Here is a 13669-nt window from a genome sequence, read left to right as displayed (position 1 = left end):
CAGAAAGACCACCAACCTACCTGCGGTGAGAGAGTGAGAGAGTGAGAGGCCCAAAGTCTCAGCTTCATCATGGAAGATACCAATTATCCTAAAAGCCTTGGTTTCCACAGCATGAAGACGAGAAAGGTGAGAGGCAGGAGCACAAGCCCAGCGTGGGGAGCAGTACTCCATCAGGTTGTGGACGAAAGCTTTGTAAGTGGTCAGGAGCTCAGGTGGGTCGAGGAAGGACTTTGCACAATGGAGGATTCCCAGTTATGTGGCTTTCCCAGGAAAGATTATGGCAGATAGTGAGACCCAGAAGCTTGAACGAAAGGATTTCTTCCAGAGGATTGTTGAGAAAGAAGATGGGGAGGGGGGGTGGTTCTAAACGGTCCTTTCAGAGAGACATAGTGAGAGTGTGAGATTTGTCAGGATTGAAAGACATGTTCCACATGTTCGATTTGTGATTTTATCCAGATCTGCAGAGAGCGAAGAAGCTGCTGCTTGCCGGTTTGAGGGATGACAGATGGTACAACAGAGAGTGGAGTCATCAGCAAAGAAATAGAGGATTTTTCAGAGAGTCAGATAGATCAATGATGAAAACCAGAAAAAGAACAGGGCCCAGAACGCTGTCTAGAGGAACTCCAGCCTGGACAAGAAGAGGGGATGAAAGAACTCCATAGGAAGAGAGTTTGGTGAGCAGGGCAGGGTGCCAGACCGTGTCAAAAGCACGTGATATGTCCAGGGATTTGGCTCTGATTTCATGTCCGGAATTGAGGACCTCCATCCATTGTTTGGAGAGCAGAAGCAGCATATCCAGGGTTGAGTGACCTGGTCTGAAACCAAATTGATGATCGGAAATCAAGCCATTGGAGAAGAGGAAGGATTTAATGTCTGAAGCGATGATGGATTCCATAACCTTGCTGATGATTGGGAGACAGCCGATTGGTCTGTAGTTGCAGGGATCTGTTTTGCACCTTTTTTTAAGCAGAGCAGTGATGTTTGCTGATTTCCAAGCAGATGGCAGATGACCTTGAGCAAATGAGAGGGTGAATAGAACAGAGTGAGGGTGAGCAAGAGCAGAAGAGCAGGTTTTTAGAACACGTGGGCTGATGCCATCTGGACCGGATGCAGAATCTGAGTCGAGGTTTGATAGCAAGTTCTCCACTTGTTGTGGAGAGCTTGCTGTCAAAATTTAAGTACTCTCAGTATTTAAAGCTGCACTATGAGTTTGGGCACTATAATTCCTTCATTGTAGGCTGACTATTCATGTAACCTCAATTGGCCACCAAAGTGTTCATAGACCAGAAATGTGGCTACTACCGAAGGCATGTTAGCTGAATCATTAATCTTGATTTCAATCAATACTGGCCTGGCAAATCATCAATGAACCAAGGTGCCCATCCACTTTTCTGAAAGACACTGAGATTTCGAAATGCCAGCTTATGATTGTTTATTAGTATGCAGCCTGTGGCTGCTTGGCTGCATCATTTTCTGGGGGTATAGCTGTTTTGCTGACGCAATGCCCCTGTTACCAGCACACTGATGCACATTTTGCTGACCTCACAAGGGTGGCAGGCTGAATCAACCCCACCTGGTATAACTTCAATGGCTGAGGAGGATCTAAACTCAGGACCTGAGGATCCCAAGCCGACCACCCTAACTATTAAGCCAACACAAGGCCTTCCAAATTCCAGATGGGAAGACCAGCTAAATGTTTTCTCCAAACTGTGTGGTTAATGATGTCGATCAATCTGTTGGCACATTCCCCCACAGATTGTGTTAAACTATATTCACACAGACAATTCATAATAAAGGGATAATCAGCAAGATAATCTATATGAATAAAAGGCAGTGTGTGTGTGTGTGTGTGTGTGTGTGTGTGTGTGTGTGTGTGTGTGTGTGTGTGTGTGTGTGTGTGTGTGTGTGTGTGTGTGTGTGTGTGTGTGTGTGTGTGTGTGTGTGTGTGTGTGTGTGTGTGTGTGTATGTTAGTTGATTGGCATCTCCATATGCGGGTTTCAGAATGTAGAATGGAGTCCTCCTCGGGCAGGCTCAAAGTATCCACCGTTATTTCAGTAAGGGGGTCACGATTCATGGATCAAGCTGTGAAGTTTTCTCTTCTCAAAGTTTTGTACCGAGGGCTCTCTTCAGGATCGTCGCTGAGCCCTGGACAGCTTCCAACTGAAGTTTGTTTGTAATAATATTCCCAGAGATGGTTTTGAGCTCACCTGAAAGTAGTTCCGTGGAGCTTCTTGGATGACGGGTCGTCCGTCCGTCCATCCACAAATACTTTCTACTTCTTCTCAGAAACTACATATATGATTTCAATGAAATTTGACCACAACCTTCATCACCTGTGATGGCATAAAAAAAAACTAGGTCTGAAGGGGTCTACAGCGGGAGTTTATGGGTGGGAGTGGGTTGCCTCCCCATAGAGGTATTTGCTTTCTTCTCAAACGATGCACACAATTCCGATGAAACTTCACGACAACCTTCATGACCCATGACGTACCAAAGTTTGTTCATGACATTAGAAAAATCTGCTCTTCGGTGATTTAAGGGGGGCTGCCCCCCAAAATATGTATTTGCTTTCTTCTGCAAAACTACACATACAATTCCAATGAAACTTGACCACCATCTTCACAACCCATAATGTACCAAAGTTTGTTCACGACATTAAAAAAAAAATTGGCGTCTCGGAGGGTTTTATTTATGGGGAGAGGGGTTTCCCCCAAAAATATACATTTGCTTTCTTCTCAGAAACTGCACGCAATTTTGATGAAACTTAGACTCCCATCTTCATCCCATACCAAAGTTTGTTCATGACATTAAAAAAAATGTATTGGGGTTTAAGGGGTTCGACGGGTGGGGGGGGGACTGCCCCCCAAAATATGTACTTGCTTTCTTTTCTGAAACCCCCCACACACAATTTTGTTGAAATTTGACCACAACCTTTATCACCCATGATGTACCAAGGTTTATTCATGGCATTAAGAATAAAATCCATAAGTATTTACTTTCTTCTCCATTATATATTTTGTGGGTCATCCATACCTACCAGTGGTTGCCTGGTTATCTTATCCAGCCACTACCAGGTGAGTGCCCAGGGGTATTGCCCCTATGTTTAATATTTCTGTGAGGTTCTTTGTCATCAATCCTGTAGGTCCAGCTATCACTGGTACAACTTTGACATTCTTCAGCTTGCATGATCTTCTCACTTCATTCTTTATGTCTTGGTGTTTGGTCATTTTCTTGATTTCTGTATCGTTTAGTCCAAAATCACTGATGTTAATACCTCAATAAAGCAATGCTTTGTTCTCTCTTTTTTTTTTGCACCGAAGTATGATATCTAGTCGCAATGCTTTGTTTTTGATGTTCACGCTCGATGGTTCATTAGTTCGAATGTGAGCGGTTCTTCCACGTTTTCAGTGATTACTTTTGGTTCATGATCCCACAAATTTTATGGAACTGGGACATCAAAACTTTTGCAGATGTGCTAGCGGATTACATTATACACTCTGTTGTGTCAATGTGTGTACAGCTGTTCTAACATGAGTTTGTTTTTGTATGTTTGTGTTCGGTCATTAAGCATAACATATCATTGTCTTTACGAACCCCACCTCCACCCTCACCTTCCTCTCTTCTTTTTTTTTTTCATCTCACTCTCACACACACACACACACACACACACACACACACACACACACACACACACACACACACACACACACACACACACACACACCTTGCATCCCTCCCTCCCTCCCATGGTATAGCAACATTTGGTAAGGCGTAGTTCTCCCCACCTCCCCCCCCCCCCCTCACTCTTCCCCCCTTCCGAGCTTCTCCTCCCTCCTGCCTCGTCTCCCTTCCCTCCCTTCCCTTCCTCTCTCCCAACTCTGCTCCTTAATACCCCCCCCCCATCAGCGATTTGCTAGTGCACAATAATTATGGTTCCTGGAGGAAGGCATTAAGTGTTTAGTCTTGGTGTCCATGGTGTCCCACTTTTGGGGGGGGGGGAAATAAAAAATTTGAAAAGTTTGTTTTCATTCTGAGGCAGAATTTCAAATGCGACCAATTGGCTATACTGGGAACCATCAGCGATCTCCAGTCACAGCCCTATAATTCCCAATAATTTTCATCTGAACTAAAGTTTTGTAATTCACCTGAAAATACTTACTATGGGCCAGAAGATATAAAGTAAACTAAGTGGTGTAATGAGAAGGCATTGCGAAGGATCATGTGATCCTGTTACCGTGATCATTTTCACAGATGAAGACCTGCAACCATCACATGGTGAGCCACTACCTCAGTGAGTCTTGCAGGACCAAAAGCTTGTGCTATGTTCACACAGACTTGCACCTACCTAATCATCAACGGTCCTGGGTGAAATAACTCTGCTGAAACCTCAACATCCTAATATTGTATTCACACACACACACACACACACACACACACACACACACACACACACACACACACACACACACACACACACACACACACACACACACACACACACACACACACACACGAGCTCTGGAAACTTCTGATTTACTCAGGACTAATCATTATACGTGATCTCACCTTAAGGCTCATTGAGGAGCTTTTACACACACACAAGGATGGTTCTCCTTCGACATGTAGAATATGTAAACGCTGAAATTTTTGTCGACATCAAGAAAATTATGCAGGAAGCGACATCGATACTGGTGAAAACATTCTTAGTGAAACCGAGATAATAGCCAATACAGTCACGTGTACTGTGGAACAAAGGTGAATCACCAAGTTATGTGCGAAGAAGAACGTAAAACTGACCGAATTTCAAAGAAGAACGTGCACATACATAATTTGGTGATGCATGCCTTTCTCAAATTCATGATAGTTGTGTGTTTAAGTCGTGCAATGAGTTCAGAAATGGTCATGATTTGCTGATCAATCTTGAGCATTCTTACATACAACCAATTATCATCACTCAAGCGGACAATGAAAGTGTTGAACAGATGATTTTGGAGAATCGCCGGATATTAGCTTTGCAAAATTGCAAAACAACTGGATGCCATCATTCGGGTTGTCGAAACAATCATCCATTCTCACTTTAATGCAATAAGACCATGGCAAGGTGGGTACAAAAGGACTTCACATTTCATCAAAGAGTAATTTGTGTGGGCATTGCAAGTGAGTTTTTGCAATACTATCAATACTTTTGCAATATAATAATATTGCAATTTTTTGCAAAAATGGAGGCGATGACATTGATGAAGATGGTCGTATGCGATGAGATTATTTAACCATTTTACAGGCACAATCTTCGCATGGAGACATTATTGGTCCCTGACACTATAAATTCAAGGTTCAGCCATCACCTGGAAAGCTTGTGGCAATATTGTTTAGAGACATTAACATTAAACGAAACTAGAATTTCTTGAATGTGGGAAAACCATCAATTCAGTGCTGCAGTGACAAGTTAAGCAATGAAGTGAGATGTGCACTAAGCAAATGATGGAGAGGTACACTGTCTCAGGCATGATAATGCTTCACACTAACGTGACCACGAGTACTCGAGTGGAGGTGTTTTGGGAAATTCTAAAATCATCCCTCATGCAGCCCAGACATGTCACCTTATCTTTTTGGAACACTCATCAAGGTGACATTCATTTTATGAATGATTAGCAGAGTACCCCACCCTCTGGGTCTGGGTGGGTAGAGTTTGTGCATTACTTGCTGAAAAAAGTATAGTATGTGTTTTGCAAGAAGACTATAATGTCTGTGTGGTGTGCGCCTAAAAAATTAGAGATGGTCAAAAGAATCTTCATGTCAAAATGGTACGTTCCAATTGTAGTGAGGGTCTTAAAGGTCCTCATTGGTCTTGAGGGTGTTAGGGGTATCTTTAAAGGTCTTAAGGTTCCAAATGATCTTGGTTGTCTTAAGTGGTTATCAGGGAGTCAAGGGATCTAAACGTACAAAGGGTTTGAAAGGGTCGAAAGGAAGAAATGTCTCATGGCATCTCACGGGTCTTCAGCAGTCTGAGGGGCCTCAGCAGTCTAAAGGGTCGAAAGGTGTAAAAGGTACATTCCAATGGTTCACAATTAATAGACGTACGTGTGAACAGGGTGAAACTGACGTTCAAACAGTACGTAATTAAGACACATTTACAGAGGCTTGCTTCACTGTGTTTATATATATATATATATATATATATATATATATATATATATATATATATATATATATATATATATATATATATATATATTTAAAGAAGAAGAAGAAGAAGGCACTTCCAACCAAAAGAAAAAACGAGATCGACTCCACTAATTTGAGCAAAAAAAAAAAAGCAAAAGTCGACCCGGTCTCAGGCAACTTTTCACCAACTTCACAGCCGGCTTCCTTCGGCACGATAGACCCCAAGCGCCGGCATGTGTCAAGTTTTTATTTCGATACGACCACTCATTTCCGATCAGGTGCTGGTGCTCGAGGTTAAATGGAGGAGTGCTTTTTTATTTTATTTTGCAAAAGCAAAATAAACGTCAAATCACATCAATGATGGGGTGCTCTGCTCTTTTTTTTGTATACTATGTCGATGCTCATAACACACAGAGCATATAACAAGGCAGGATACAAGAGGGGTGGGAGAGGGAATCACAAAATAGTGGGGGACAAAGACAACAGGAGATCTGTGGAAGGGAGAGGAATGGAGCAGGTTACACTGGGTAAACAAGATGGACACACACTACAGGAACTTTCAGGAAGGAAAACAGGGAATTTGACAGAGGTGGGTTTGGGGTGGATTAACAGGGTAGACAAGATCAAGATTTTGGATGGGGGAAGATGCGAGATGGTGATGAATGTTTTGAAGACCTGGAGGAAGGAGTAGGATTGAAGAGCATGTGGGAGTTTGTTCTGGAGGTGGGGGAAAAAATAAAAAGAGAAATGAAAGAGTGAAGGTAAGCAGTAACTCTTCATATTGGCAGTTTCATCAGAAGGGATTTTTTGGCAGACCTTGAGCACCCTGCGGAAATATAGGGGAGATAGATCACAGACAGAGCAGTGGGGGGCAAGGTCGGCAAGGAGACGGTGGGAGACAGAAAGACCACTGACCTGCCTTCGAGTGAGAAACCCAAAGTCTCAGCTTTATCATGGAAGATACCAATTATCCTAAAAGCCTTAGTTTCCACATCGTGATGTCGAACTAGGTATAAGGCAGGAGAAAAAGCCCAGAGTGGGGAGCAGTACTCCATCAGACTGCGGATGAATGCTTTGTAAGTGGTTAGAAGCTCGGGTGTGCCAAGGAAGGACTTTCCACGACATAGAATGCCGAGTCGGTGACTGGCTTTGAAGACCAGCTTGAAGATGTGGCTTTCCCAGGAAAGATCGTGGCAGATCGTGAGACCTCAAAGCTTGAATGAATTAAGGACTGCTTTCGGGGGATTGTTGAGAAAGTAGATTAGGGGGAGGGGGGGTTCCACATGGTCCTTTCAGAGAGACATGGTGAGGGTGTAAGATGTGTCAGAATTAAAAGAATTGTTCCAAGAGTTTGACCACTTTGTGATTTTATCTAGGTCTGCAGAAAGTGAAGAGGCTGCTGCTTGCCATTCTAAAGAATGAGAGATGGTATGGCAGAGGGTGAAGTCAACAGCAAAGAGATAAAGATGATTTTCCAGGGAGTCTGAGAGATCATTGATGAAAACCAGAAGAAGCACAGGGCCCAGAACACTGCCTTGAGGAACTCCAACCTGGACGGGAAGGGGAGATGATATAATTCTATCAAGAGCCATGCATTGACTGCAATAGGAGAGGAAGTCCATGAGCCATGAGTGAAGATTGCCATGGATACCATTAGAAGAGAGTTTGGTGAGCAGTGCAGGATGCCAGAATGTATCAAAAGCTTGAGATGATGTATGTCCAGAGGGGTGGCCCTGATCTCACGTCTGACATTGAGGGCTTCCATCCATTGTTGGGAGAGTAGAAGCAGCATGTTCAAGATAGAGTGACTTGGTCTAAAATCAAATTAATGGTCAGAAATCAAGCCATTGGAGAAGAAGACGGATTTGATGTCAGAAGTGATGATGGATGTTGGAATTTGGGGCTCCGAAAACCCCCAAGTGTGCATTGAACACATACGCAACAGTTCAAAGGTCATTGTGTGGTGTGGCTTTCTCTGTGACCACTTGGTGGGTCCGTTTTTCTTTGCGGACGATACAGTGACCTCAACAATTTACATGAACATGTTGGAAGGATTCGCCTTCCCACTTATTGAAGACCTGCAACCCGATATCATTTTTCAACAGGACGGTGCTCCCCTCATTGGAATCGGTCTATTGAGCCATTCTGAATGAAAACTTTCCAGGTTGCTGGATTGGCCGAGAGGGCCCAACTGCCTGGCCCCCAAGATCATCAGACATAACTCCACTTGAATTTTTTCTGTGGGGGTTTGTCAAATATGTTGTCCACAACATCAAGGTGGTAAACCTGTCGGATCTTCGTTTTCGGATGACAGCTGCATGGGCACTGGCAGATGCAAACATGCTGAGCTGAACATGGCAAGAACTCGTGTTACTGACTTGATGTTCTGTGTGTGACAAAGGGAGCTCACATTGAAGTGTATTGATGGTGTGTATAAAACTTTATGAGTTTCTGTATCGTATAAACCAAAGGGTATCGTTGTATCATTTGTGGTTCTAAATATATTATAACAACCAAAGTTGTCCGGATCTTTTTGGAACACCCTGTATATGAAGATTCATACCAGCTCCAAAATTTTCTATAAAGGAGGCAATAAAGGTGTCACCACATTCATAGGACAACCATGGATATGTAGCAGAAATAAGTTTTAAGTACATTTTGAATTTCGAGAATAAAAAGTACACTTTATTGATGAACTACCTTCATATGGCATGTAGGAAAAGGACTTTAATAGACTTGCATAGACCTTTCCATACATTACAAGGACAAACTAGAGGGGGAGCACTCGGTAGAGTGCAAAACCTCCGCCGCCAATACTGTTAGGTCACTCAAGTGAACCTGATATCTTATTCATTCAATTTGACATCAACAGTGCTCACAGAGTTATAGTTTGCAACTTTCCCTTTTACATACTCAATTCATTCGTCATAACTAGTCGTCCGTCGAGAAATCCGTCGAGGAGTTTTTCTGTAATACTGTTCACAAACAAACAAACAAACACACAGAAAGGGGTGAAAACAGTAACCTCCGATCTTCGATGGCATAGGTTAATGAGATTTTATCCTGAAATCGCAGGATCATGAGCGATGGACTCAGGTCGGCATGAATGCTAAACAAACTTGGGTTAGATCTGACAAATCCAAGATGAGGTTAAACACAGGAGCAGTATAGAAAAAAAAAAAAATCACAATACCTCTGAGGTAGCCACCCACCCCAGAAAAGAAAATTAATTTGGAATGGACAGGATATTATGTTTGTTCAGGGCAAGTATGTGAGCAGTTCTCAGCTGCTACCACAAGTTCAAATCTTTAATTTCAATCAATAATTATAAAATAATAAATATCATTCAACAGAGGAAGTGTCAAATCCGATAAAAAAAAATGGAAGCCTTGCAGCCTTGTGCAGTGGAGGTCAGATCGCTGGCCGGCATTTATCACGTGCGTGCATTTGCACAACTTGTCACAAAGCAGACTTGTCACCAAAACGAAAGTGCCAGTATGACAGTTATGATGGCAAAGCACTAGAACACAGCTGCTAGTTGAGGTCTCAAAGGAAGAGACTATCAGATATGTGCAGGCTGACAGCTGCCCCCATTTTTCTTTTCAAAGTTTCTTCCTCATTTTATGCATCCTTTCACAATAATTTTAATGCAGACTTTAACAGTATTGAATAGAGTTAGCCAAACTGTATAATGACAGCTCAACTGAAAAAGAACACTTTCTGTTGGAATTTCCAAGAGTTCAAAGACTTAATTTAGTCTCTTCTTCGACTTCTTCCTCTGTCTTCTTCACCTATTCTCATAATAAGGGGAAAGGTCCAATGAAACCAATCTTCTGCCCTGCCTTAATCATGAAACTCGTCCACCCCCCCCAATCCTTAGCCAACTCTCTACTCTCCAACCACCCCCCCCCCCCACCTTATTGATATCCCTCCTCATGCGATCTTCCCATCTCAAATGTGGTCCACCTATTTTTCTCTGACCTCACTCTCTCAACCTATCCACTTTCTTCACCATTCTCTCTTCCTCCATCCACACCATGTGACCAGCCAACTTATTACCAATCTTCCAATCAAGCTGACTTGCACATCAATCTCCTCCCTCAAATCATCCATCCTCCTTCTATCCACCCTCTTCACGCTCCTCCTAACCCAGTGTTTTCACTGACTTGCGGTCTCTGTTGTCTCTGTCAGTGCCATCATCTCCAGACCATAAGTGCCAGCTGGTATTAAAGAAACACCATAACTTTACCTTTCACTTTACTTGATAGATCTCTGTCTGTAACCAATCCCTTCTCCTTCATCCATGCATTCGCACGCACCTGAATCGTCCTCTGCACCTGTGCCTCCAACCCTGGCCACTGCTCCCCCCCCAGATACTCAAACCTATTTCCCTGTCTGATCTCCTTCCCCTCTAACTTGATATTCATTAATTTTCTCTGCTGCCCAACCCACATCTCAGACCTCAGTCTTCTCCATACTCATCTCAGCCCGTGCTTCCTTCTTCCAAATGCCTCCTTCTCCCCAGTACCTACTGCATCTCCCTCTTACTCTTCACCACAACAGTCAGATCATATGCACACAACATCCTCCCCAGAATAACTTTCATTTTTACCCTCCTGCTTACCAGCTCCATCACGATGATAAACATGAGTGGGGCTGAGACCGCTTCCCTACCTCAAACCAATGTTCACGCTGAACTCCTCAAACATTCCAGAACCAACCAAAACTCTTCCCTTCATTCCCTTCCACATCCCTTCAAGCAACCTAACTTCTACTTCCAGCACTCCCATCCATCTCAGTGTCACCATCACAATCTCTCAGGACAGTGTCATAGGCCTTTTCCAGGTCCACAAATCCCAATGCAATTTCACCTTGCACCTACAACTTCTTCTTCACCAGCTGTCTCAGCGTGAACATCCCAACCACCGTCCCCCTACCCTTTCTGAACCATTGTTGTTCTTCGCCGAGTTCCATCTCCACCTCCACACTCTTCCTTATCCTCCCGTGCAGAATCCTCTTCAGTGCCGTCATGACATGACTTTAGAGCATAATGCCCCTGTACTTTCCTGGATGTTGAACATCACCCTGCCTCTTCCATATATAAACACAATTAACCCTATCCTCCAATCCTTCAGAATTGAACCCTCTCTCACACATACATTCAACAGCCTCTTCATCCAACTGACTGACTTCTTCCACTGAAATTAGCATCGCTGTGTGCACCTCATCAATGTTTCGTGCTCTTCCCTTATTCATCCTCTTTCATGGTATCTGCACCTTCTCCATGATCTCCACAAATTCCAATTTTGCCTTAACATACCATGGAAGCTCCAGCTTGCTTCCTCCTCAGTTTAACAGCTCCTTGAAATAGCCTTCCTAAACCTTCAAAACTAACCCCATTCTGTTATTAGCCTGCCACCATCCTAAATCACTACCCCCTCTCCCCCAAATCACCACCCACCCCCCTTCATGTTTTTACTATCCATAACCCTGTCATGAGCGAATTTATATATCATCTTCTTCCCACCATCCTCTTCCAACTTGTTGTACTATACACCTCTTCTTCAATATCATTCCTCACCTTATCCACAGCTCTCTTTGCTGCTTTCGTATTTTGCCCATACAGGTGAAGCAACCCTTCTTTTGGTTGTCCCGCTCTATCATTAATATTCTCTATCCTCTTCCAAACCATATTCTTTTTCACCAATTACCTTGGCAACATCTTCTGTCCACACACTGAGTTTCCATTCCCAGATGATTCACCCTTTCCTAATGCTCTTACACACAAAACTTCTGCAATTCCCCTAAAAGCCTCTCTGCACTTCTTATTTTCCTCCAAGTTCTTCATACCTGACCCTCATCCTCTCCTTGTACTCTACGGCAACGTTGTCCCTGCACTTTCCCCACCTTTTGATCATCTTCTGGCCCCTGCTCTTAACTTCCATACTTTTCTCCATGCATACAACAAACACCAAAGGCTTTTGCTGGGTGGTGACATGCTCTCCCACCACTGCTTTAGAGTCCTTGATCCTGCACAACTGTTGTACCCTCACTACCCAGAAATCCAGCTCCTTTCTATGTGGTCATCTCATGTAAGTAATTTTGTGACTTCTATATCTGAAAGATACAAAGCTGTCGTTTGCAGCCAGATGGTGCTCTTCCCTCCAGGCTGGAGCTCTTGCCTCTCACCTTTCTCGGCTTCACGCTGTGGAAACCAAAGCATTTAGGATCATTGCTATCTCCCTCGGTGAGGCTGTCTTTGGGCCTCTCACTCTCTCACCACAGGGAAGTCGGTTGTCTTTCTGACTTCGACCATCTCCTCTCCGATCTCGCCCCCCCCCCCCCGCCCCTGCTCTGTCTGTGATATGCCTCCTACCCCCTAATATTTCCGCAGGGCACTCAAGGTCCGCCAGCAACCCCCTTCTGGTGAAACTGCCAAAATCAGGAATCATTGCTCACCTTCACTCTTTCATTTGTCTTTTTTCCTGCCTTTGGAATAAACTCCCACACTCTCTTCAATCCCATTCTTCCCTCCAGGTCTGCAAAACAGCTATTCACCACCACCTCTTATCTTTCCCCATCCAAAAACCATAATCTTTTCGACCCCCGTTAATCCACCTCAACCCCACCTTCTTCAAATTCCCTGCCTTGCTTCCTGAAAGTTCCCTGTCGTGTAAGGTCCTGAAAGTCTCTGTAATGTCCATCTTGTATACCCCGTGTTCCCCACCCCATCCCTCTCCCTTCCACAGACCTCCTAATCTCTGTTCCCCACCGTTTTGTCCTTCCCACTCCCGCCCCTCTTATCTCCTGCCCCCCCTTGTTGTGTGTTAGCTCTCTTACGAGCCTCGACAATGTATACAAAACAAATAAAATAAAGAACAACCATCGGCCTGGCACACAGACGATTGTTCCCGCTAATACAAACCATTCAACCAGAAGGCACATCATGTGATTGGCGGGTAAATCAACACATGTGGAGTATGACGAGTACTCCCCCGATCTCCATTGGACATAGTCCTACACCAAAGCATCACCTTCAACCCGGAAGCCTCAGCCTAGCGACTGTCAAACAGACAAAGATTACATCGACAACATCAGTTAAACATCCAGACATCCAAAGGAGCTGCCGATCCGGATTTTGATCTTATTTGCTCTCATCAGCACAGCATACCAATAAATATCAAACCAATGATGACCACATTTGTTGTTGAAACATCAATCACACCTCCTCGCTGTAATGGAATGTGGTCATATGAACCCTGCTTCCCCATTGTCTTGGTCACTCACCTGCATTTGATTTTTCATTTCCATATTTTTATTCAATTATATTTTCAATTTTGGATGATTTCCAATGGTTCTGTGCTTTTTTTTTCCTGGTGTATCTGCTTCATTGTCCATCGGCACGCAAAATTTCAGCATTCTACGTCACCCGGAAGGTACCGATCTTTAATATCCTTCAGTGAGTCAGTTGTTGGAAAGATATATATGTGTATATATATCCAT

General features: G+C 43.7%; 1 protein-coding gene across 4 annotated transcripts in view; it reads right to left on the bottom strand.

Annotated features, from left to right (window-relative positions):
- LOC147029638 (voltage-gated inwardly rectifying potassium channel KCNH7-like) overlaps positions 1-13669 on the bottom strand; it is a 415871-nt gene that overhangs the window by 342435 nt on the left and 59767 nt on the right. The gene's annotated exons all lie outside the window — the stretch shown is intronic.

Source organism: Eptatretus burgeri, chromosome 3 (genome assembly GCF_056783735.1).
Source record: "Eptatretus burgeri isolate ZD-2024b chromosome 3, Ebu_testis_v1, whole genome shotgun sequence".
Taxonomy (NCBI): domain Eukaryota; kingdom Metazoa; phylum Chordata; class Myxini; order Myxiniformes; family Myxinidae; genus Eptatretus; species Eptatretus burgeri.
Note: the sequence above shows the minus strand (reverse complement) of the source record. Positions and strands in the feature narration are given on the sequence as shown.